This window comes from Bos grunniens, chromosome 5 (assembly GCF_055505025.1).
Source record: "Bos grunniens cultivar Pamir isolate PY7600 chromosome 5, Bosgru_T2T1.0, whole genome shotgun sequence".
NCBI lineage: Eukaryota > Metazoa > Chordata > Mammalia > Artiodactyla > Bovidae > Bos > Bos grunniens.
The window spans coordinates 53,191,486-53,214,992 of record NC_141169.1 but is presented as its reverse complement, the minus strand read 5'-3'; the positions used below and the strand labels follow the sequence as shown (position 1 = coordinate 53,214,992).

At 36.6% G+C, this 23,507-nt stretch overlaps 1 long non-coding RNA gene across 2 annotated transcripts in view; it reads right to left on the bottom strand.

Annotated features, from left to right (window-relative positions):
* Positions 1 to 255: 255 nt before the first annotated feature.
* The window catches only part of LOC147371948 (uncharacterized), a 172,455-nt gene continuing 149,203 nt past the window's right edge, over positions 256 to 23,507 (bottom strand). For both annotated transcript variants that reach the window (XR_015164836.1, XR_015164840.1), the window contains one exon: positions 256 to 446. This is a non-coding gene — a long non-coding RNA (uncharacterized LOC147371948). The remainder of the gene's footprint in view (positions 447 to 23,507) is intronic.

Sequence of the window (23,507 nt, the reverse complement as noted above, 5' to 3'; positions counted from 1 at the left end):
TTGTGCACACCAGAGAATAAAGCAGAAAGATATACTGTAGTACATTTGAAACCAATACCACAATTACTACCACTTTTATAGGGTAGAAGTGAAGAAGATAATCTGTTCAACAATGTCTGTCAAAAGAACTTTAACAACATAAGTGTTGTTAATAAACATATGCTAAATACTTAAGAAACTATGAATTATTCAATATGATATGCAAGTAGATATTATTTTAGTTCAGGCTTTTCTAACAGAGTACCATAGACTGGATGACTTATAAACAACAGAAATTTATTTCTCATAGTTCTGGAGGCTTGCAGTTGGCAATCAGGGCTTCAGCACCACTCTGGTTCAGGTGATAGCCCACTTCCAGTACAGTCTTCTCTTAGATAGCAGAGCAGGAAAGAGTCCATCAGAATTTCATTAAGCAAAAGCAGGTCATCTGGGGATTTAATATTTTCCTATGATGCAAAGATCAGGAACAGAGAAGTTATCACTTAAAGAATAATTCTTTTTTAACTGGTATAATGTTCTTCGATAGTTTAACTCTTGGTTGAGCAGTTTGTGTGGACTATATCTACTTTTTTTCTGAACCTTTCTTTAAATGTTCTATACATATATTCCAAATATATATTGACTATGTATGTGTATATATATACACATAATTCATACACATATATATACATATATATAAATATATACAATATATATACACATAATATATACAATATATATACACATAATATATATAATATACATAATATACACATAATATATATATAATATATATAACATACACATAATATACATAATATACACATAATATATATAACATACATATTATACACATAATATATACTATATACTGTATATATTATGTGTGTTATATATACACACACATTATATATATATATATACACATAATATATACATAATATACACATTATATAATATATATGTGTGTGTGTAAAAATATATACACACACATAATATACATAATTCTAGTGTCTGGAAATTATGCAATTTCATATTTTGGAGAATAATATAAAGAATTAAGAAGAATTCTAATATTAACAGCTCTGCAGTTTATGTTTATGAAAACATTAGCCAAAATTAAAATCACCTTATGTTTTAACTTTTCTGAGTTATAAGGTATAAACTAAGAGAGACATAAGGAGTATTTAAAACAAATTACAAGCCTTAGTCACAGCTTACTTTATAGCATCTTTGGCCTACAATTTTCACAATTCTATTTTCATACTTTCATCATCTTCACCATGCTATTCATCCCACTGTTACATAGTCTCAGGTCTCAGAAAATTACATCCTCTCTTTAAACAAGGTAAGCTTACTTTCAGCTAATAATGTTAGTTCTTTTTTCTGGTGAAAATTAAAATCAACTCACTAAACAAGTTCAATCATTCTTTCCCATGTCAGCTCTTCAAATAGATGAAACTGCTTTCAAATAATCACTTTAGTTACTTTTTGTCAAGCATAACATTCCCTTGCGCTCAAACATTTTTTATATGACATAATTGTCAGACATACAAAACAGGAAAAAAGTTACTATTAACTTTTTTGTAATAGAAAGAGACTTTGCTGTTTTTCATTTTAACTGCAATAAAAACCTGTCCAACGATAGGCTTATGTGTCCAATATAATTGAATCATTTACGATGTTTTCCCATAGATTAGATTCACAATAAGAGGATCATATTTAAAAGTTAGAACTACACTTTAATCTTTAACTCAATAAATATTGACTGTCTGAAAAATGCAACAGAAGTGAAATTTGTTTAGGATAAGGAGATAAACACTACCACTCATGAACTCACAATCTAATGCAGAAGACAGATTATGCTGAACGCTAAACACTGTGATGAAGATGGGTCAGGCTGCTTAGAAGTGAAAATGGAGGCAATGCAGACTACTCTGAGGCAGTAAGAGAAAGGGGTGTGTCAGGAAATTCTTGAGCCATAAGTACAAGTTTTATTGGTGAATAAAGATGAAATGAAGGTTTAGTTGTCTAAGTAAAAAGAAACACAACATGTAAAGACAAAGAATATATTTATGGAAGACAGAAAGCCAATGTTGCAATAAACTCCAAATAGTTTGTATTGCAAAACCAAACAGAAATTTTCATAAGCAGCAAGAAATAATGCCCAAACAAAAGCAAGTAATGAGCTTTGCGTCATAATAAAAATTTAGACCTTTTTTTCCAAGTAAATTATGGAAGACATAGAAAGATATGCAGCTGAAGAGAGATACGCTCATATTTGTGTTATAAATATTTTAACTCTGAGAGCATCTCACCAGCAGGTGGATGGTTGGAGGCTATCCATCCTTAAGGCATAAAAAGCAATAAAACCCTTTTGAGATAAGTCAAGATAATAGGAGTCATAACTAAGATAGAAGCAAAGGAAACAAAGGAAGAAAGTTACTCAAAATAGACTTAAAACTGGGACTTCCCTGGTGGTCCAATGGTTAAGAATCTGCTTTCCAAATCAGGAGATGCAGGTTTGATCTTTAGTCAAGGAACTTAGATCCCACATGTCACAGAGCAACTAAGTTGACATGCAGCAACTGCTGAGCTGCATGCTCTGTATCCCATGCTCTTCAACAACAGAAGCCTGCACACGGCAACTAGAGAAGTCCCAGTGCACTGTGGCAAAGAGCGTGCATTCCACAGTGAAGACCCAGGGGAGCCAAAATTAAAAAAAAAAAAAAAAGATTTAAAACAAAATGTGATGAATAACTGAACTGAGAAAAGGATGCAGAAAATGATTTCATGTCTTCTCGGTTGGTTATACCTTTCATTACAGTTAAATATATAATAGGATGACAAAGTTTACAGGAGAAATGATGAATTAGAACTTAGATATGTGGAATTTCTTACACCAAGGATTAGAATAAGTGTAGTAAAGTTCTGGCTCTATGAGGGAAGTTCAGGACACATTTCTGGACTGAGAATAAAAATTAGGGAATCATCAGATTATAGGCAGGACATGAAGCCATTAGTAAGCTTTTTTTTTTTTTTTTTCCTCACCAATAACACAGATGAAGAGAAGAAAGCTAAGGATAAAACATTATAAAACACTAAAATTTTAAAATCAGAGTAAAAGATTCAGTGAAGAGAACTGGTCAGAGAATAAAGAGAAAATAGAAAGTGTAGTAAGTATCACAAAATCCTAAGGAGAGGAGTATTTCAAAAAGAGCATGTAAGTGATAATCTGTAGTGTATCAAAGAAGATAAATACAGTTAAAAATTGAATCATCTCTATTGACTTCCCCAATGTCTCAGCAGGTAAAGAATCTGCCTGAAATGCAGAAAACACAAGAGATGCAAGTTCAATCCCTGGGTGGGGAAAATCCTGTGGAGGAAAAAATGGCAACCCACTGTACTATTATTGCCTAAAAAATTCCATGGATAGAGTAGCTTGGCAGGCTATGACTCCAAAGAGCCACAGAGTCAGATGCAACTGAGTGACTAAGCACCTATGGACTAGGATAAATATTGAAATATTGGTGATGTTTTTGACAAAAACAATTTTAGTATAGTAATGTATAGTCAGTTTTCATGCAATATTGAGAAATGAAGTAGTTAAAGAGTGTATAATCGATTTTCAATAAGTGTGTCTTTAAAATTTATGGACAAATAATAGATTAAAGGTGCTACCAAAAAAAGTTCATCCTCACCAAGGCTCTACAGGTTTGCATAAACTGGGACAATCTATATTAGCTGATAGATTGATCAGCCTTTTTGTACTAGAAAATAGACTTTCGTTTCAATTTAAATCTTGCTATTCAAACTCTTAAACAGATTGGAATATATTTACACATGCACAAGTCAATTAATAATAGACAAGGAAGTGTCACAGATTTGTCATATTTTTCTGATACTCCCACAGTTTTGATTCAGTACCTTCTTCTGATTTCTTACTCCCACTATATTCTATGCTTCTATCCACTTTTATGCATTTAGGACAGCTATCATTTTCTCCAGATATTTGCTTTATCATTGAATGTATCAAAGAGAAATTAAAAGATGCTTGCTCCTTGGAAGAAAAGCTATTACAAACCTAGACAGCATATTAAAAAGCAGATACATCACTTTGCTGGCAAAGGTCCAAATAGTCAAATTATGGTTTTTCCAGTAGTCATGTATGGATATGAGTTGGACCATATAGAAGGCTAAGTGCCAAAGAATTGATGCTTTCAAATTGTGATATGGAGAAGACTCTTAAGATTCCATTTGACTGCAAGGAGATCAAACCAGTCAATCCTAAAGGAAATCAACCCTGAATATTCATAGGAAGGACTGATGCTAAAGCTGAAGCTTCAATACTTTGGCCACCTGATGTGAAGAGCCAACTCATTGGAAGAGATCCTGATACTGGAAAAGATCAAAGGCAAAAGAGAAGAGGGTGGCAGAGGATGATATGGTTAGATAGCATCACGGACTCAATGGACATGAATTTGAGCAAACTCTGGGAGACAGTGACAGACAGGGAAGCCTGGCAGACTATAGTCCATGGGGTCACAAAGAGTCGACATGACTTAGTGACTGAACAACAACAATAGCAGCATATCAAAGAGAATAATATAGAAAATAATACAACACTTGTGGGCTTGTGGACATGGCACCCAGGTTTAAAAATCTTAGGAAAGTGGAACGTCTATATCTGGATCAAAATTTCCTGTTTTGGATAGAGAAATGTACATAGTAAAATCTTGCCTTCTTTCTCCTTTTTTTTTTTTTTTAATTGTTAATCATCACTCCTGGTTGATAAATTCACTCTAAAGGCTTGGTATAGGTATATGTCTCACTCTGCTTTAGGAAAAATCATCAGTATATAAGTGAGTTTACACATTTCCTATAATCCATTTTTATTGGCTGAATTGTGTCTCCAAAGATGTTAATTTGAAGCCCTAACCCCCAGTACATCAGAATGTGGTTTCATTTGGAAATAAAATCATAGTAGATATAATGAGTTACTTTAAGATGAAGTCATACTGAAATAGCATATGTCCTTAATTCAGTCTGACCAGTGACCTTATAAGAACAGATGTAAAGACACAAGGAAGATGGCCATGAGAGGACAGCATCAGAGACTGGAGTGTATATGTACAAACCAGGGAATATCAAGAATTGTCAGCAACAATTTGAAGCTCTGCAGAGGCAAGGAAAGATTGTTTTCTATAGATTTCAAGGGGAGCATGGCATGGCTTATGCCTTAATTTTAGACATATAGCTGCTAGAACTGTGAGACAATAGATTTCTGTTATTTTAAGCCACTCAGTTTGTGCTACATTGCTAATGGCGTCCTAAGAAATGAATATATTTGTTCATGTGAATTATTTGTTTAGTGCTATCTACCTGCTAGATATGAAGCTACAAGCCAGAAATAACAAAAATAGACATAGTTCCTGTTATTATGTAGTTTAAAAGAAAGAAGGAAAGAAGCTAAATACAAATTATTACAAATTGTGATAAGTACTCTAAAAAATTACAGAAAGTGATGAGAATAGAGTGAACCTTATATTGGTTGAGTGATCCAAAATTTTCTTCCTAAAACGTAGAGTGAAAGCTAAGAAAGGCTATCTGCTGGAAGAGCACATGAAATATCAACTCAGCCTGAAGAATCTGAAGTCAAACTCCACAGACAAGAATAAAATTTTACTGCAGAAAATTTAAGAGATGATAAAAATATCTTAACACTGCAATGACTAGAATGAGATGAGTTTATAAGTTCATATCGCCTCATGACTTCCCTGATGGCTCAGATGGTAAAGCGTCTGTCTACAATGCGGGAGACCCAGCTTCGATCACTGGGTCGGGAAGATCCCCTGGAGAAGGAAATGGCAACCTACTCCAGTACTCTTGCCTGGAAAATCCCATGGACGGAGGAGCCTGGTAGGCTGCAGTCCATCCATGGGGTCACTATGAGTTGGACATGACTGAGCGACTTCACGTTTGCTTTCACTTATCACCTCATAAGTGATACTAAGAAATCCAGATTCTATTTAAGTGCAATTTGAAAACATGGAAGAGTTTAGGAAGGGACGTAATACATTTTAGATTTTTGCACAGCCACTTTCTTGTTGAAGGTAGTGTCAAATGAGAGATAAGTAAGAGGAATAGTAAAGGAATCAGTTAGTAGACCACTGCCATTAATGTGCCAAAATGATGGTGACTTGGAAATGGGAACAGAGAAAAAAGAGTTGTTTTGAGTTACAAGAGTCAGATAATACAATGCTGAGTTGTACTGGAGTTTTATAGTAGGTACCATATTTTTGTGATTGTGCAGAATTCATCACTGTTTTCTAACAGCATTCAAATTGCCTTTCACTGTATTATAAGACTCCCACAGTGCATAGAATTTACAGAACAATAAAACTATGTATTCTATCATAACTGGGAAATTGAGCATATTCCTGTAGGTTCCTTTTGTCAGATCCTTTCTTCCTAAATTATTAGCCAGGGATTAGATACATTAGACACATGAAGCATAACCCATAGTTCATTTCAGTTCAGTCATTCAGTCGTGTCCGACTCTTTGCAACCCCATGAACTGCAACAAGCCAGGCCTCCCTATTCATCACCAACTCCCGGAGTTCACCAAAACTCATGTCCATTTTTTTTAATTTTTTTTTATTTTTAAACTTTACAATATTGTATTAGTTTTGCCAAATATCGAAATGAATCCACCACAGGTATACCTGTGTTCCCCATCCTGAACCCTCCTCCCTCTTCCCTCCCCATACCCTCCCTCTGGGTCATCCCAGTGCACCAGCCCCAAGCATCCAGTATCGTGCATCGAACCTGGACTGGCGACTCATTTCATACATGATATTATACATGTTTCACTGCTATTCTCCCAAATCTCCCCACCCTCTCCCTCTCCCACAGAGTCCATAAGACTGATCTATACATCAGTGTCTCTTTTGCTGTCTCATACACAGGGTTATTGATATCATCTTTCTAAATTCCATATATATGCGTTAGTATACTGTATTGGTGTTTTTCTTTCTGGCTTACTTCACTCTGTATAGTAGGTTTCAGTTTCATCCATCTCATTAGAACTGATTCAAATGTATTCTTTTTAATGGCTGAGTAATACTCCATTGTGTATATGTACCACAGCTTTCTTATCCATTCATCTGCTGATGGGCATCTAGGTCCATTGAGCCGGTGATGCCATCCAATGATCTCATCCTCTGTCATCCCCTTCTCCTCCTGCCCCCAATCCCTTCCAGCATCAAGGTCTTTTCAAGTGAGTCAACTCTTCGCATCAGGTGGCCAAAGCATTGGACTTCCAGCTTCAGCATCCGTCCTTCCAATGAACACCCAGGACTGATCTCCTTTAGGATGGACTGGTTGGATCTCCTTGCAGTCCAAGGGACTCTCAAGAGTCTTCTCCAACACCACAGTTCAAAAGCACCAATTCCAAAGGAGAAACAGACGTAGAGAACAGACTTATGGGCATGGGGAGAGGGGAGGAAAGGGTGAGATGTATGGAAAGAGTAACATGGAAACTTACATTTCCATATGTAAAATAGGTAGCCAATGGGAATTTGCTGTATGTCTCAGGAAACTCAAACAGGGGCTCTGTAAAAACCTAGAGGGGTGGAGATGGGGAGGGAGATGGGAGGGAGTTTCAAAAGGCAGGGGATATATGTATACCTATGGCTCATTCATGTTGAGGTTTGACAGAAAACAGCAAAATTCTATAGAGCAATTATCCTTCAATAAAAAATAAATTAATTAGAAAACAAAACAAAAACATCATTTCTACAAGGTTCAGCTTTCTTTATGGTCCAACTATCACATCCATACATGACTACTGGAAAAACCATAGCTTTGACTAGATGGACCTTTGTTGGCAAAGTAATATCTCTGCTTTTTAATATGCTGTCTAGGTTGGTCATTGCTTTTCTTCCAAGGAGAAAGGGTCTTTTAATTTTATGGCTGCAGTCACCATGTGCAGTGATTCTGAAGCCCAAGAAAATAAAGTCTCTCACTGTTTTCATTGTTTCCCCATCTATTTTCCATGAAGTGATGGGACCGGATGCCATGATCTTAGTTTTCTGAATGCTGAGTTTTAAGCCAACTTTTTCACTCTCCTCTTTCACTTTCATCAAGAGGCTCCTTAGTTCTTCTTCACTTTCTATGCTATAAGGGTGGTGTCATCTACATATTGAAGTTATTGATATTTCTCCCAGCAATCTTGATTCCAGCATGTGCTTTGCCCAGTCCAGCATTTCACATGATGTACTTTGCATATATAAGTTAAATAAGCAGGGTGACAATATACAGCTTTGACATACTCCTTTCCCAATTTGGAACCAGCCTATTGTTCCATGTCCAGTTCTAACTGTTGCTTCTTAACCAGCATACAGATCTCAGGAGGCAGGTAATGTGGTCTGGTATTCATCCCCATCTCTTGAAGAATTTTCCACAGTTTGTGGTGATCCACACAGTCAAAGGCTAAAGGCAAAGCTAAAGGCATAACCTACAAGGCACAGTTTTCCAGATGGTTCCATCATGAGGGAGTGGTAAAGGTTGGAACAGATGTTGTTCATTGACTAGAAGATCCTCCTAGGTTTGCAGCTCCTGCCATGAGACCACTGCTACAGTTCTTGTTTCCTGTCTGGATCAATTATTCGGTTTATTTGGAAAGTCTAAGTTTACTTGGAATAATTTGGCATTTGTGTTAGCCAGAGTCTGATTCTGTGGTTTGTACACAAAGAACTCTACAATTTCCCAGTTTTGGTTTAAACATCTGAGGAAACAGCTGCTAAGCTAGGGGCTGAGAGAGGTTTGTAAATGAAAGTGAAGAATGAAGCTCTAGATATGTTAGTTTGAGGTGTCTGTGGGATGTGTAAAGAGATATTGATGCTGCTACTGCTGCTAAGTCGCTTCAGTCGTGTCCGACTCTGTGCGACCCCATAGACAGCAGCCCATCAGGCTCCCCTGTCCCTGGGATTCTCCAGGCAAGAACACTGGAGTGGGTTGCCATTTCCTTCTCCAATGCATGAAAGTGAAAAGTGAAAGTGAAGTCGCTCAGTCGTGTCCGACTCTTCGCGACCCCATGGACTGCAGCCTACCAGGCTCCTCCGTCCATGGGATTTTCCAGGCCAGAGTACTGGAGTGGGGTGCCATTGTTGATAAGCAGTTGGAAATGAGTGTTCAGTGGTTAAGAATAGAGATGTCATCAAAAATTGAGGGAGCATTACCATATATATGATATTTAAAAACCATGGAAATCGTTGAGTCATTAAAAAGAGACAACTGAAAAAGATCTGGACAGTTAGGATAAACTCTGGGAATTTCAACATTTAGAGACAGGTTAGAAGAGGATAAAGAGTCAAAGGATATGAGATGGAACAGCAGAATAATAATGGCCTACTCACTGGTTAACTTAGTAGCAGAGCATGAACTCACAGAAACATGTATGAACGTCTGGCTCAAGAATAGAATGATCCACATTATGGAATGCAGTGGAAAATGAAGTAAGATGAATGCTGAAAACTGTGCACTTACTTTGCACCAGGAAGCTCACTAATGTCTTTAAAGGAACAGGAGGGATGTGTATTCAGAAGCTGAATGAGATGCTCATTTCTTTGGGCTGATTAGAGTCAGAACAGCCTTCTTCTGAAAGGAGTATATTGATAATCAAGGAAGACATGCTGTCACTAAGGTTTCCATATAAGGTCATGGTAGAGTCATTCTCCAAGTGCCCTGGCAACTAGGAAGTGGGAATTTAAACTAGACTCAGCCAAAATGATATTTTCATGTGAGCTTTCAGTTCTAAGAAAGTAACTAAAAGAACAGGTGGGAATAACTCATAGGGCTCTGACAATGCTATTAAGACAAGTGTGGAACAGCTACTGAGCAAGCTTTAGCACCCTAAGTAAATAATTTCTGTGATTGGAGCATGGCTATATGATGCCCCTCTTGGTGTCTATAACACTCTATTGCTACTGTAAAAAATTATCACAGGTCCAATGGCTTAATACAACAACTACAACTTTCTTATAATTCCGGAGGTCATAAGATCTAAATTCAGGGTGTATACAAGATTGTGTTAGGGAAGAATCTTGTTTACTAGCCTTTTCCAGATTCTAGAGGCCAGCTGCTTCCCTTGGTGTATAGCCCCTTCCTCCATCTTCAAAGCTATCAACATAGCATCTTCCAATCAACTCTCTCTTCTCTATTCACTCTATTTACCCTCTCCCCTTTTTGCTCTTCTCTCTGCTTCCCTGGTGGCTCAGATGATAAGAATCTGCCTACAATGCAGGAGACCTGGGTTCAATCCCTGGGTTGGGAAGATATCCTGGAGAAGGGAATAGCTACCCACTCCATTAGTCTTGCCTGGGAAATCTCATGGACAGAGGAGCCTGGTGGGCTACAGTCTAAGGGATGGCAGAGAGTCAGACACAACTGAGAGACTAGCACTTCCACTGCATCCATTATCACATTTCCTTCTGTGACTATGATGTTCTTGCTTCCCTGCTGTAAAAATCCTTGTGGTTACACTAGACCGACCCACATAATCCAAGGCAATTTGTCCACTGAAAAATCCTTAACACATCTGCAAAGTGTCTTTTATCATTAAAGTAAGATATTCACATGTTTTTGGATTATGATAAGGACACCTCTGGAGATATATTATTCTGTCTACCACAGTTCCAGACTGACTTCTAATCTGAATCTCTAGGCTGGTGAAGATACCCTTCCCAGAAATCTGCCTTCCCTTTCTTTGTGCTAATATTGAGCTTTGCATATTCCTTCTCATTTGAAACCAAAAATCTTGGGTGCAAAGGGGAAGCAAAAGAATAGTTAAGAAGTCAATGCAGAAAGTGAGAGAACAAGTTACATAAATAAGTACATACATGAATACTAAATAAAATTATACCATAATGGGAAGTGCCTATTTAAAGATTCAAATGGTGGTTTTTTTTGTTGTTGTTTGTTTGTAACATTCTTGGACAATATTTAACTGCATTGGTACAAACCTAAAATAAAGAGGTGAATTCATTCAGCTTATAGTTTAGATACCCCAGTGAAATGAGTAACTTAACTCTTGGAAGACAACCCAATTTCCAAGTGTAATAGGCAATTAAGTTCAACTTTAACTGTAGGAGACAAGAAGAATAAAAGAAAAGCAGGCCCTGGCAAGGGCTTCAAAAGAATTTATAATTATTGATAAATTGGATGCTATAAGGCATGAGACTCTTGGAACAAGTCCAGAGGGAACAGTTCATAATCTTGAAAACAAGATATGATCCTGGGGTCAGAAAACCGACCCTAGACTGTTTCTCAACTGGTGTCTCAGAGTCACATGTTTTACGTATCTGGTAGAAAATCTATAGATAAGAATATTAGTCTTAGTTACTGATTTGTTATTGATTACTGTTTCCTAATTACTCAGTGGTTAATGATCATTTTGTTCTTTGGCCCTGAAGGCCACATAAGTTACAGTTTAACTCCCCACTTATTCTTCCATTCACAGCTGGAAGTATAATAAAGCTGGCTTGGATTCAGTTTCGGCACCTTCCCCTTGGAGCCGTCTTGGTCCCCTGATCCTCACTTTTCTCTGAATTCTTGTGTCTCGTTTCTCATTCTCTCGACGTATCATGCTTGGAAACCCCATATCAAGCAGGAAACCCTGCTTGTCGAGCTGGTCTCGACATTTTACCAATTCTCCAGAATTTTCATGTAGAGTGTATTGCTGGGGACCACAAGCTGGATAATAAACACCTGAGTTTCTTCTAAAGAGAGTTAATAATACTTCTACCTCCAACAACATGGTAACTTAGGTATTCTGAAATTTGCTTGTCCCCTTCAAATGCATGAGTACTCATTAAAACCATTATTTCAGTGCAATTCTAAATATCTACAAATGATTATACTAATTGATATATTAAAAATCAAGAATCATTATGAGAGAAAAATAACTGCAAAATTAAAATATATAATTGACAGTAATATAAGAGTATGAAAAATCTAAGACAGGAAAGAAGAATGGGGGAAAAAAACAAAAGTTAACTAGGTTGGGTTATAACTGTCACCTTAGCTTCTGTATCCCCTGACAAATGGGCAGCACTCCTGGGTAGCTACTGGAAAGATGGTTGACTTAACCCATAGAAAATGCTGACACGCTGGCTGTACCAAAAAATGAATGCTCCCTGGGACCTCATGAGCTGCTATATACCTTGCAGCTCCATCTTTAATATTCAGCTAGGTAGATGGATGATGAGCAAGTCCACAAACACTGTGCTTTCATACAGAGGAAGTGCAAGGTTCATTTTTTCAGTGCCCCTGCAATGAAGGAATGGGAATTCTACAAGGACAATGCCATCTAATTTGCTCACTCACTTTCACCAATGGCTGATGGTGTTTAAATTGCTTTGGGGGGAAGTAGTATATTTTAATACAGTATTTGATGAGTAAAAATAACTGGATATACATTTTGGAGCAGAATGCAGTAGTATGTGCAATATGATGCTCTTATAGCAGCAGCTACTAGACAATGAATATTACTTTTTTATGAACACATTAGTAAGCCATGAAATAAAAAAAAAGTCCTAAAGGAACTAAAAATTGGAGAAAGGTAAGAGTCTTTGTTTTTCCAATCTTAGTAGACAAATAGAGGAGTATCTAGCTTCCTTGGTGGCGTGGATGGCAAAAAATCTGCCTGCAATGTGGAAGACCCAGGTTCTATCCCTGTGTTGGGAAGATCCCCTGGAGAAGGGAATGGCAACCCATTCTAGTATTCTTGCTTGAAGAATCCCATGGACAGAGGAGCCTGGTGAGCTACAGTCCATTGGATCACAAACAGTCAGACATGACTGAATAACTAACACCCCACTCCTACAGGGATATCTATTAAAAGTCAGGGGAATTCATGCCTGAGACCTGTGGCAAATGTTAATTTATTTATTGATAAAACAAAAGCAGGATTCAGATATGGTGACTGACAATGGGAAGAATATCAAGTGATTTCTCAAGAAAATAGAGCTGGGCAAAAATCCTATGTCCTTTGAAAAGGATGAGGATTACAATAAAACTGATGATGGAATCACTTTAAAAGTGAAACCCAAATTAGACACAATATAAGTAATACATATTATACTGTTTATAAAACATTAATGTTTCTCTCAAATCTGCTTTTCTATAAGACCTTGGGAAAAATTTACTAGCTTCTGATTTCTTTTTTTGTAACCATAACCTAACTATAATCATGACTAGTTCTGATTTCTAAGGATTGTAATTTATTTATGAAGCAGTTCCAGCAATATCTATTCTGTGTTATATAAAATTTTTCTGAGGATTAAAATAAGCTCACAAATGTAAAAGGGTCAGGTAATTTATCTTATGAAGTATAATTCATATATAGGGTATATATTCATACATAAGAAAAAAATCAAATGAAATAAAATATGTGTAAAATATTATAGAAAGATCAAACATTTGAGAATTTTTTACCTTTAGTAAGTTATTAAGATAAGAGTTTTTATCCTTTATTGAGCCCTATTAACAGCATTACACTGAGCACTTCACATGCTATCATCTCACTTTATCCATGCAGCAAACCCATGAGGTTGTTCCATTATGATTCCCTTATTGCAGAAGAGGTTTACAGGGGTTAAAAAGAACTAGTTAAGATTAAATAAACCGCAACTGGCAGATCTGAAACTTGGACCCAAGCATTCTAACAGCAGAGCCTCACTGTCTTTGTCTGCAAACATGGAAATTAAGTAGCTCTAGATTTAGCAGGGGCTTCCCTGGTGGTTCAGGCAGTAAAGAATCTGCCTGCAATGCGGGAGATCTGGGTTCCATCCCTGGGTTGGAAAGATCCCCAGGAGGAGGGCATGGCAACCCACTCCAGTATTCTTGCCTGGAGAATCCCCATGGACAGAGAAGCCTGGCAGGCTAAGATTTAGGAGGCAATTTTTAATTGTGGAACTATATTAGATTTAATCACAGAAAGAAAATAAACCTGCAAGTTGCATTTATAAAATCTTGTAAGTGCATTTTCAGACAAAACCATTACATCTAAGAAAATATGTGTGTGAAAATACATCAACATTTTATGAAGTTCTACAAATGTTTAAGAGAGGCATCATGTTTCTACCACCAAATTAAAAGCAAAAATTAGTTATAAATTGAGAAATTTGCTTGATGACTCTAGAAAAAGAGTAAGTAAAAAAAGTAATTCCAACAAATCTTTATACTTTGCTTCAGTATTTCAAATAACTTAAAAATGGACACATTTGTGTAACCTAAAATTATAATTAATGAATTAACTTTTTTGCAAAATTGTACCTACTTCCAAAGAATCACACATATCAAATTAAAATACTCCATATATCAACATAAATGTCATAATTGAACCAATGACAGCAATTAGATATTTTCCCTGTGACATATTTAATATACTTTTTTGTGCTTTTCAAAGCAGAGAGCCATGACTGACTACTCTATAATTAATCTGGTCTGGGTAGAATTTCAGTTTGCTAATATGCTTGCATGCTAAGTCACTTCAGTCATATCCAACTCTTTGCAATCCTACAGACTGTTGCCCACCAGGCTCATCAGTCCCTGGGACTCTCCAGGCAAGAATACTGGAATGGGTTGCCATGCCATCCACCAGTGTATCTTCCAATGCAGGGATTGAATCCACATCTCTTTTATGTCTCCTGCACTGGCAGGCAGTTCTTTAACACTAGTACCACCTATAGAAGTTGGTTAGCTAAGCCATCATAAAGCAGTATCTTGGCACTTAACTGACTTGACAGTTTTCCAGGTTCAAGGGTGATTTATTGATTAAAGAAACAAATGTCCTTTCTGGCCAACAGACTCTCTCAGGGAACGAAAACAATCAGATGGTCAACAGCCATTTAACCAGATCAGAGTGATCACTCAGCAAATTTGTTCACTGTTCTAGTTTAAACTTTTGGACAGTCCCTTAAAGTTAAGCTGCTTTTCATTGAGGTTGATTTGGTACTCTGTGTTAGCATGGCAAGGTGAAATTCTTTAAATTAAATTTAAATTAAGTCTTAAAATAACTTTTTAGAATAAACAGTTCATTGATTTTAAAGTGTTTTCCTTGGGGCTTGCAAAACTGTCTCTATCCTTATGTGGAAAGAAACTTAAGTAAAGTCATTAAGATATATGGAAAGTAGAGAGTGAAACATTAATTACAGTCTTTTGCAACTGTCCTCAGAGATAATTTTTCTCTCTGTGGATATGAGCTGCCCGTGTGCTAATCACTCAGCAATCTATGTTGGTAACGACAGCAGGTGACAGAAGCAGAGAGTGTTCTCTTCAGTCTTTGAAGGAAGATGAACCACAAGGTCTCTGAAAGGATTGTGGGTGTTAATAGAAATTTAGTTACATAGTTTATTGTCAAACTTAATTATTATTTCTTTTACACATTCACTGGCCCATTTACATTTTGCATGCATGACTAAAAGAATAAGCTGTGAAATATTACAAGAAATCGATCACCAAAAATGCTACAAACTCTTTGTATTCCTATTTCTCATAAAATGCATAATCAGATTTAGTAACATGGTAATGTATAACCTAATTAAATCTGACAGTACTACTAAAATTAATGTATAACTTGTTTTTAAGAATGTGTCAGCCTTATGTTTTTCTTATTTATATTAATAAATAACACAGATAAATTGAGGCTTGTTTTTACATTTCCACTACAGACTCAATGTATTTTAAATATTAAAGCAATATCTGTCAAAGTACTATAATTTGAAAGCTGAATCAACTTATATAAAGTCAAGAAGCAAGTCAGATTTTTAGACAGATATCACATATTATTATTAGTGTAACAAAAATAGAGCCACAACTGATTTATAGTTTCTCTGAAACTATTTTTAAAAACATGAAGCAGTAATGATTTGGAAAATGTAAGGAGACTGATTTTAGGTTGATTAATATTTAAGAGAGGATTTGAAGTTAATTTTTAAAAGATATTATCAGAATTTCATATGCAATCAAAATTTAATACAAACTTAAGTCATTTTTAAACTTTAAATTTGAAAGTTGTACTCATGATAGATAGGCAAGTACAACCAATTTTATTTGAAGTGTGGGGAAATTGTGCAACCAAATACAGTATTTGTTTACATAAGAAATTTTTAAAATTACTATGTACTGCTTATTAGAAATAGCAAAACTTGGCACCTTGAGTAAGTTAATCAAGTCAAATATCCAATTGCCTTCTCTTAACACTTTTAGGTAAGTATCCTGAACAACAACTCAACTATAGTAATAACATAGTCTTTGTAAATGATAAATATTTTGAAGGTGAGATCTGTGTCAATTATTAGGCTATTATCTCTCAACTCTAAATCTACCTTTCTATACTTTTGTGACTCTGTGGCTATGACCCTGCAAATTACATTTCTCTTCTCTCAAATTACATTTCTCTCAGCTACTATCAAGGTGCATTCCTGATAGGTTCTGCCAACAGGGAACACTAGAGGAAGACCAAAAGGCAAAATGAGAGGAGGAGGGATTGCTTCCTGTCCTGGTGGCTAGTCACCCTAGGCATGACTCCTCACTCTTGTGTCAGCCACCTGCCTATTTTGGTACTGCCACAACTAGCTAGCCTCACTGCAGCCCTCAGAGGCACTGGCAGCTGTGAAGCAGTCTCCTCTCCCCAGAAGTCTTGGTCAGGGATCTGTGGCACTACTTCCTCATGGTACCAGGAGAAACTGGGTTACATCCCCTCCTTAGAAGTTTCAGGTTCAGCTCCATAGGGCCTCACCTTTTCTTTTACTCATTCAGCCCCAGGAGATCTAGCTGCTTCTTTGTAACCTCAAATTTTCCATTTTTGCATTTTTAACCTTCAGAAACTCAAGTCCCAGCTCCCTAAGGTAAATTACATTCTCTCTATTGAAGAAACTAATGTGGGTTCTGTCTTGTTGACTAGACTGATACACAGCACACATTTATATTAACAGTGCCCAGAACTATACTCAGGGGATGATTAATAGTTATTAAACAAATATTTATTTTTGCTTTTAGGAAAAGCAGTGAAAGGGGTGAGGAAAGAACATGGGTGCCAACTGAAAATAGGTGCTCACTTCTTTCTTGTTTTCCCTTTCCTCCCTTCTTTCATTTCTCCTTTTCTTTCCCTTGTCCTTCATTTCTTCTTACTTTTCTATCTTTGTTTTCTTCCTTCCTTTCATTATATTACTTAAATAACTGGAAAGTAAATACTATCACCCTGAATTTTACAAGCTAATAAACTGCGTCTGAGAAAATTAAGGTGACTTGCCCAAGTGAGAAATCTACTAAATGTTGGTGAGGGATTTATACAAATCCATTAAATGGCAATGAAGTATTTATACTGCCTGCACCTAAAGTTCAAGTATGCTTTATTACATCACACTTAATGAATATAAACCAAATCATAACCTGAAAAGAACAAAGAGGAGAAGTAATTTCTTCTCTTCTGTACTCTCTAGAAATCAGCATTTAGTCTAAAAACATCATGTAGTTTCACATTAATGCTTGGGGTTTGGCTATCAATTTTTGGTAAGAATTAATGTTTTTAATATGTACTTCTAACTTACATGCTAAGAACTATAAAACATTGATAAAGGAAACTTAAGACAATTCAAAAAATGCAATGATTTTTTGATTTGTCTTCAGATCCAAATCCTGTCTTGGATTTGAAGAATTAATGTTGTTAAAATGGCCATACTACCGAAAGCAATCTATAGATTTAATTCAGTCCCTATCAAATTACCCATGACATTTTTTGGAGAACTAAAACAAATAATCCTAAAACCTGTATAGAACCACAAAAGACCCAGAATTGCCAGAGCAATTCTGAGGAAAAAGAACAAAGCTGGAGGTATAAACCCCCCAGAGGTCAGATAATACTACAAAGATACAGTAATCAAAAAATGATATTGGTACAAACATATGAATCAATGTAACAGAACAGACAGCCCAGAGATAAACCCAACACCCATAAACTCTCCTATTTGACAAAGAAGGAAGGAACATAGAATGGAAAAAAGACAGTCTCTTCAGCAAGTTGTGTTGGGAAAGCTGGACAAGTACACAAATCAATGAAGTTAGACCATTCCATCACACCATACACACCATACACAAAAATAAGCTAAAAATAGCTTAAGGGCTATATCCAGTTTTAAGTACTGGATATATTGCCACTTGATAAATTGCCCAGTGTCCAGTTCTCAAAAGATGGGAGAAACAGAGCATGACAAAAATTACTGCAGAATCAGAACAATTTCTAGAAGCATTGACAATGTACACCTTTAAAATTTAGCAGTTCATTTTCTATGTTATTTATTTCTAGACAACAATTCCCAATTTGTTTCATATTACTTGTGATTTGCAAATTATTTTTATCCTAAAATTTTAAGTAGATTTTTCATGAAGAGCATTCTGTGCGTGTTCTATTCTGTAATCTGTGTATACCGTTCTGTTGCTTTCACATACAAATGACAAGTAATATGCAGCACAGAATTCTATGTCACATTTTTTCCTTCACTACCACGTGCAATATCATTTCATCATTACTATACCATTCACGACTGCATGCAAGAAGTCAGAGGTAAGTCCAATTTTGCTCGTTTTAAATATTACTTCTAAAGTCTTGGATTACTGTGGAGTCTTTTTCCTTACCTGTAGATTTGGTAAACCCATCAAGATTTTTGTTTGCTTTTATATCTTTAGTATGTATTTATTTTTAGCTATGGTTTCCTGAAACTTGACTCAGGTTCTATACTTTTTGCTACAGTCATTTCTTTAAAAATCAATTCTGCTTTTTTCTGTTATTTCTTTTTTTTTTTCTAATTTTATTTTATTTTTAAACTTTACATAATTGTATTAGTTTTGCCAAATATCAAAATGAATCTGCCACAGGTATACATGTGTTCCCCATCCCGAACCCTCCTCCCTCCTCCCTCCCCATACTATCCCTCTGGGCCTTCCCAGTGCACCAGCCCCAAGCATCCAGCATCGTGCATCGAACTGTTATTTCTTAAGTATCATTTCCGGAGAAGGCAATGGCACCCCACTTCAGTACTCTTGCCTGGAGAATCTCATGGACGGAGGAGCCTGGTAGGCTGCAGTCCATGGGGTTGCTAGAGTCGGACACGACTGAGCGACTTCACTTTCAATTTTCACTTTCATGCATTGGAGAAGGAAATGGCAACCCAATCCAGTGTTCTTGCCTGGAGAATCCCAGGGACGGGGGAGCCTGGTGAGTTGCCGTCTCTGGGGTCGCACAGAGTTGGACACGACTGAAGAGACTTAGCAGCAGCAGCAGCAAGTATCATTTCCTCTCTGTTTTTCCTAATATGTTCTCCAGGGCATTTATCTTTTCTCACAGTTTGAACATTACTTTATCCTTTTCATCTATGTTCTTAGACTATGTTTCTAATATATCTCCTACTAAAGTAATTTGATTTTCTATGCATTCAAATTCTATCCCCCCTAATGCTGTAATTGTGATTTTTAATCCATACATCATTGCTTTGCTCTACTTATCTCAAAATACTTCATCATTTCAGTTCAGTCACTCATTCGTGTCTGACTCTTTGTGACTCCATGGACTGCAGCATGCTAGGCTTTCCTGTCCATCACCAACTCCTGAAATTTGCTCAAACTCATGTTCATCATCATGATGTATATTTTAGACTAATTCATGCAACATTTTCTTGAAATTTGTTGAGAACACAAGTCTAATACATTCTTTTTTCTAAAGAGAAATTCGTTCAGATACTCATTCAATTTCCTAGAGTGGTTCTCTTCTTTTTAAACCCCAGGATATTTTTTAAGATTTCATGATTGTTTTCCCCCCCCGTTTGCTTCTCTTTAAAAGAGCTGTGCTGACTTACCCTAATTTCCCAGATATTAAGAGATAGTGAAGGACTGGGAAGCCTAGCATGCTGCAGTCCATCGGGTCACAAAGAGTCAGACATGACTTAGCGACTGAACAACAACAATTTCTCATACGTCTTTGATTCATGTTGTACTGAAACTGAGTTCTGTAAGAATTTATCAATTCAGGTTGCCTCCTGAATTTTTATTAGTAGAATCTTTTGAGTCTGAGTTGTAAGGATACTTATTTATAGACTTGTTTTGGTTTTACTGTTGTTGTTTATTTTTAATGCAACTGTTTGATGCGGTATGAGGGTATGGTTTAAGAAGAAAAACAGAGTATTTATTCAAAGTAAGGCATTTCATCTCTGTGACACAGGCATGGAACAATCATCAGTTGGAAAATATCCACTTTTCATCCCTAGATTACAGAACTGGGGCATATTTGGAGCTAAATGAAAAGGTACATTACTGGAAAATATTATTCCTCCTAAAAGTGACAACACTTTTAGATTACATGCGACACTTTGGAGGTTGGTGCTCTGTTTACTTTTGCTTTAAACTTCAATCTGGGAGTGAGGTTCTGCCTATCAGTATACTCTCCTCTACCCAAAGTTTTGTAGCTGGGATAGGGGTCAGGGAGTTAGTGCCAGAGAGAAGAAATGGGGATTAAGCTAACCAAAAATAAACCTCAAGAGGAGTACAGAATTAAACTGAGCTGTTGACAAATGCTAAAAGCAAACATGAGCGACGTCAAGCTCATTTCAAGTCTGCCAAATACTAGAAAGTCATGGAGAGTTTGCCAGGGCTGAAAGTGGCCAAATGAAGCACATCAAGTTTAGGAGCCGGCAATTAAGGTGTAGACTTATGAGAATATCGTGAGGATGTGGACATAACTCATCAAAAAGGGAGGAGAATGATTCAGAGGACTCAAGAAAGGGTATATTTATAGTATACCCACAAAATGAAAAATAAAATCCAAATTTGTTTGAACATATGAATAATTATTTTTCTGAATAATGAATAGGTAAAGCTTTTATAAAATGTATGAAAAATGTTACCATATAAAGGATTTTTTTTTAACAGAACTTAAGAAATAAGAAAGGAAAAATATAAATTTACATGCTTGGGGTGTGGTGTTGTTTTAATTGACCTATTTAGAATGAGGTACATCAATCTGAAAGAGATGGGAATACCAGGCCACCTGATCTGCCTCTTGAGAAACCTATATGCAGGTCAGGAAGCAACACTTAGAACTGCACATGGAACAACAGACTGGTTCCAAATAGGAAAAGGAGTGTGTCAAGGCTGTATGTTGGCACCCTGCTTATTAACTTATATGCAGAGTACATCAGCCCAGAAACACTGGGCTGGAGGAAGCACAAGTTGGAGTCAAGATTGCCGGGAGAAATATCAATAACCTCAGACACGCAGATGACACAACTCTTACGGCAGAAAGTGAAGAAGAACTAAAAAGCCTCTTGATGAAAGTGAAAGAGGAGAGTGAAAAAGTGGGCTTAAAGCTCAACATTCAGAAAACTAAGACCATGGCATCTGGTCCCATCACTTCATGGAGGATAGATGGGGAAACAGTGGAAATAGTGTCAGACTTTATTTTGGGGGCCCCAAAATCACTGCAGATGTTGATTGCAGCCATGAAATTAAAAATGCTTACTCTTTGGAAGGAAAGTTATGACCAACCTAGATAGCATATTCAAAAGCAGAGACATTACTTTACCAACAAAGGTCCGTCTAGTCAAGGCTATGGTTTTTCCAGTGGTCATGTATGGATGTGAGAGTTGGACTGTGAAGAAGGCTGAGCACCGAAGAATTGATGTTTTTGAACTGTGGTGCTGGAGAAGACTCTAGAGAGTCCCTTGGACTGCAAGGAGATCCAGCCAGTCCATCCTAAAGGAGATCAGTCCTGGGTGTTCATTGGACGGACTGATGCTGAAGCTGAAACTCCAATACTTTGGCCACCTCATGCAAAGAGCTGACTCATTGGAAAAGACCCTGATGCTGGGAGGGATTGGGGGCAGGAGGAGAAGGGGACGACAGAGGATGAGATGGCTAGATGGCATCACCAACTCAATGGACGTGAGTTTGAGTGAATTCTGGGAGTTGGTAATAGACAGGGAGGCCTGGCGTGCTGTGATTCATGGGGTCGCAAAGAGTCGGACATGACTGAGCGACTGAACTGACTGACTGAACTGACATCAATCACTCCCACTATTACAATTCTTGGGATTTTATTCCAATGTGATTCTAAAATCCCACTGTAAATTCCTATATAAGTAGGTTAGAAGCCTAGAATTTATTTACTTAAATCTATTCTAAAAGATTTTCCAAGTGCAGCAGAGTAGAAATTAATACCAAGGACAAAATTTCATAAGATTCTGGCAGGAAAGGAAGAACATCTTTATAAAATGAATATATGAAATTGCTTGTTTAAGCAACAGTATAGCCCTGAGATATACAAAATCACTTTTATCTGTGAACAGGATTTATTAATTTTGGAATAATAAAGTGTAGCAAAGACAGAATTTGTAAAAGATGGGCTATAAGAAATTATGATGTTACAATAATCCTATTATCCTCCCTCAACTTTTATTTTGTTTAATTGAGTTTAACAAACAGGGTGAAAGGGTAACTGCATTCCCTTCACCAACACCCTTGTAGTTGCAGTCCCCAGAGCATGGCACTACATTTAAGAACTACACTAATTGTATTAGTAATGAAAGTGTATTTCCCAGACAGACCATTATCATCTTTCTTCCACACTGAACATTAGCTAAAATGTTTAGGCACCAATCCTTTAACTCTTTCTGACTTTGTGTGTTAGTACAATTATTATTTGCCTGTATACCCTCAATGAACTAAATATGATCTTCTTCTTTACATTTTATCTTAAAATGTGTATTTCAAGTGGTTTTTAAGACGTATATTATTACAAGATAAAATGGAAGTGAGAATTTGAAGAAAAGCAAGATATAAGATGAAACTAACAGGCTTCCTAGGTGACTCAGTGGTAAAGAATCTGCCTGCCAATGTTGGAGATGCAGGTTCAATCTCTGGATCAGGAAGTTCTGAGAAGGACATGGCAGCCCACTCCAATATTCTTGCCTGGAAAATCGCATGGACAGAGAAGGCTGGCATGCTACAGTCCACAGTGTTACAGAGTTGGACATGAGAGCCACTGAGCACACATGCGAGATGAAGCTAAGGTTAGGAATTTGTCACCGAAAATTCATGCCATGTATTTTTTAAGTCAAATAAAAGAAGAAAACAGGATAATTTTATCTCTTTTTATAAAAAAATTCTCCACTGAAGAGTGTTTACATAGCTTCAGAGATGCTATGAGGCAGGAGCAAGAAAAAATTATCTCAAGTCTCATGTTTATCTTAAACAGTCCTAGAAATTTTGTTTTCTCCTTCATAATACATACAGATTAAACATTTTACTTGTTTGAAATTATTACCCATGGGAAAAGCAAACTAAAATTTCCATCACATTATCTGTGATTTTGCTTGTCTCTTGTTACATTATGTAACATACTCTACTTTGGTAAAAACAACAATACACGGTAAAAGTGTCTGTAAAATAAAAAAAAAAAATTAGTTGCACAGGAG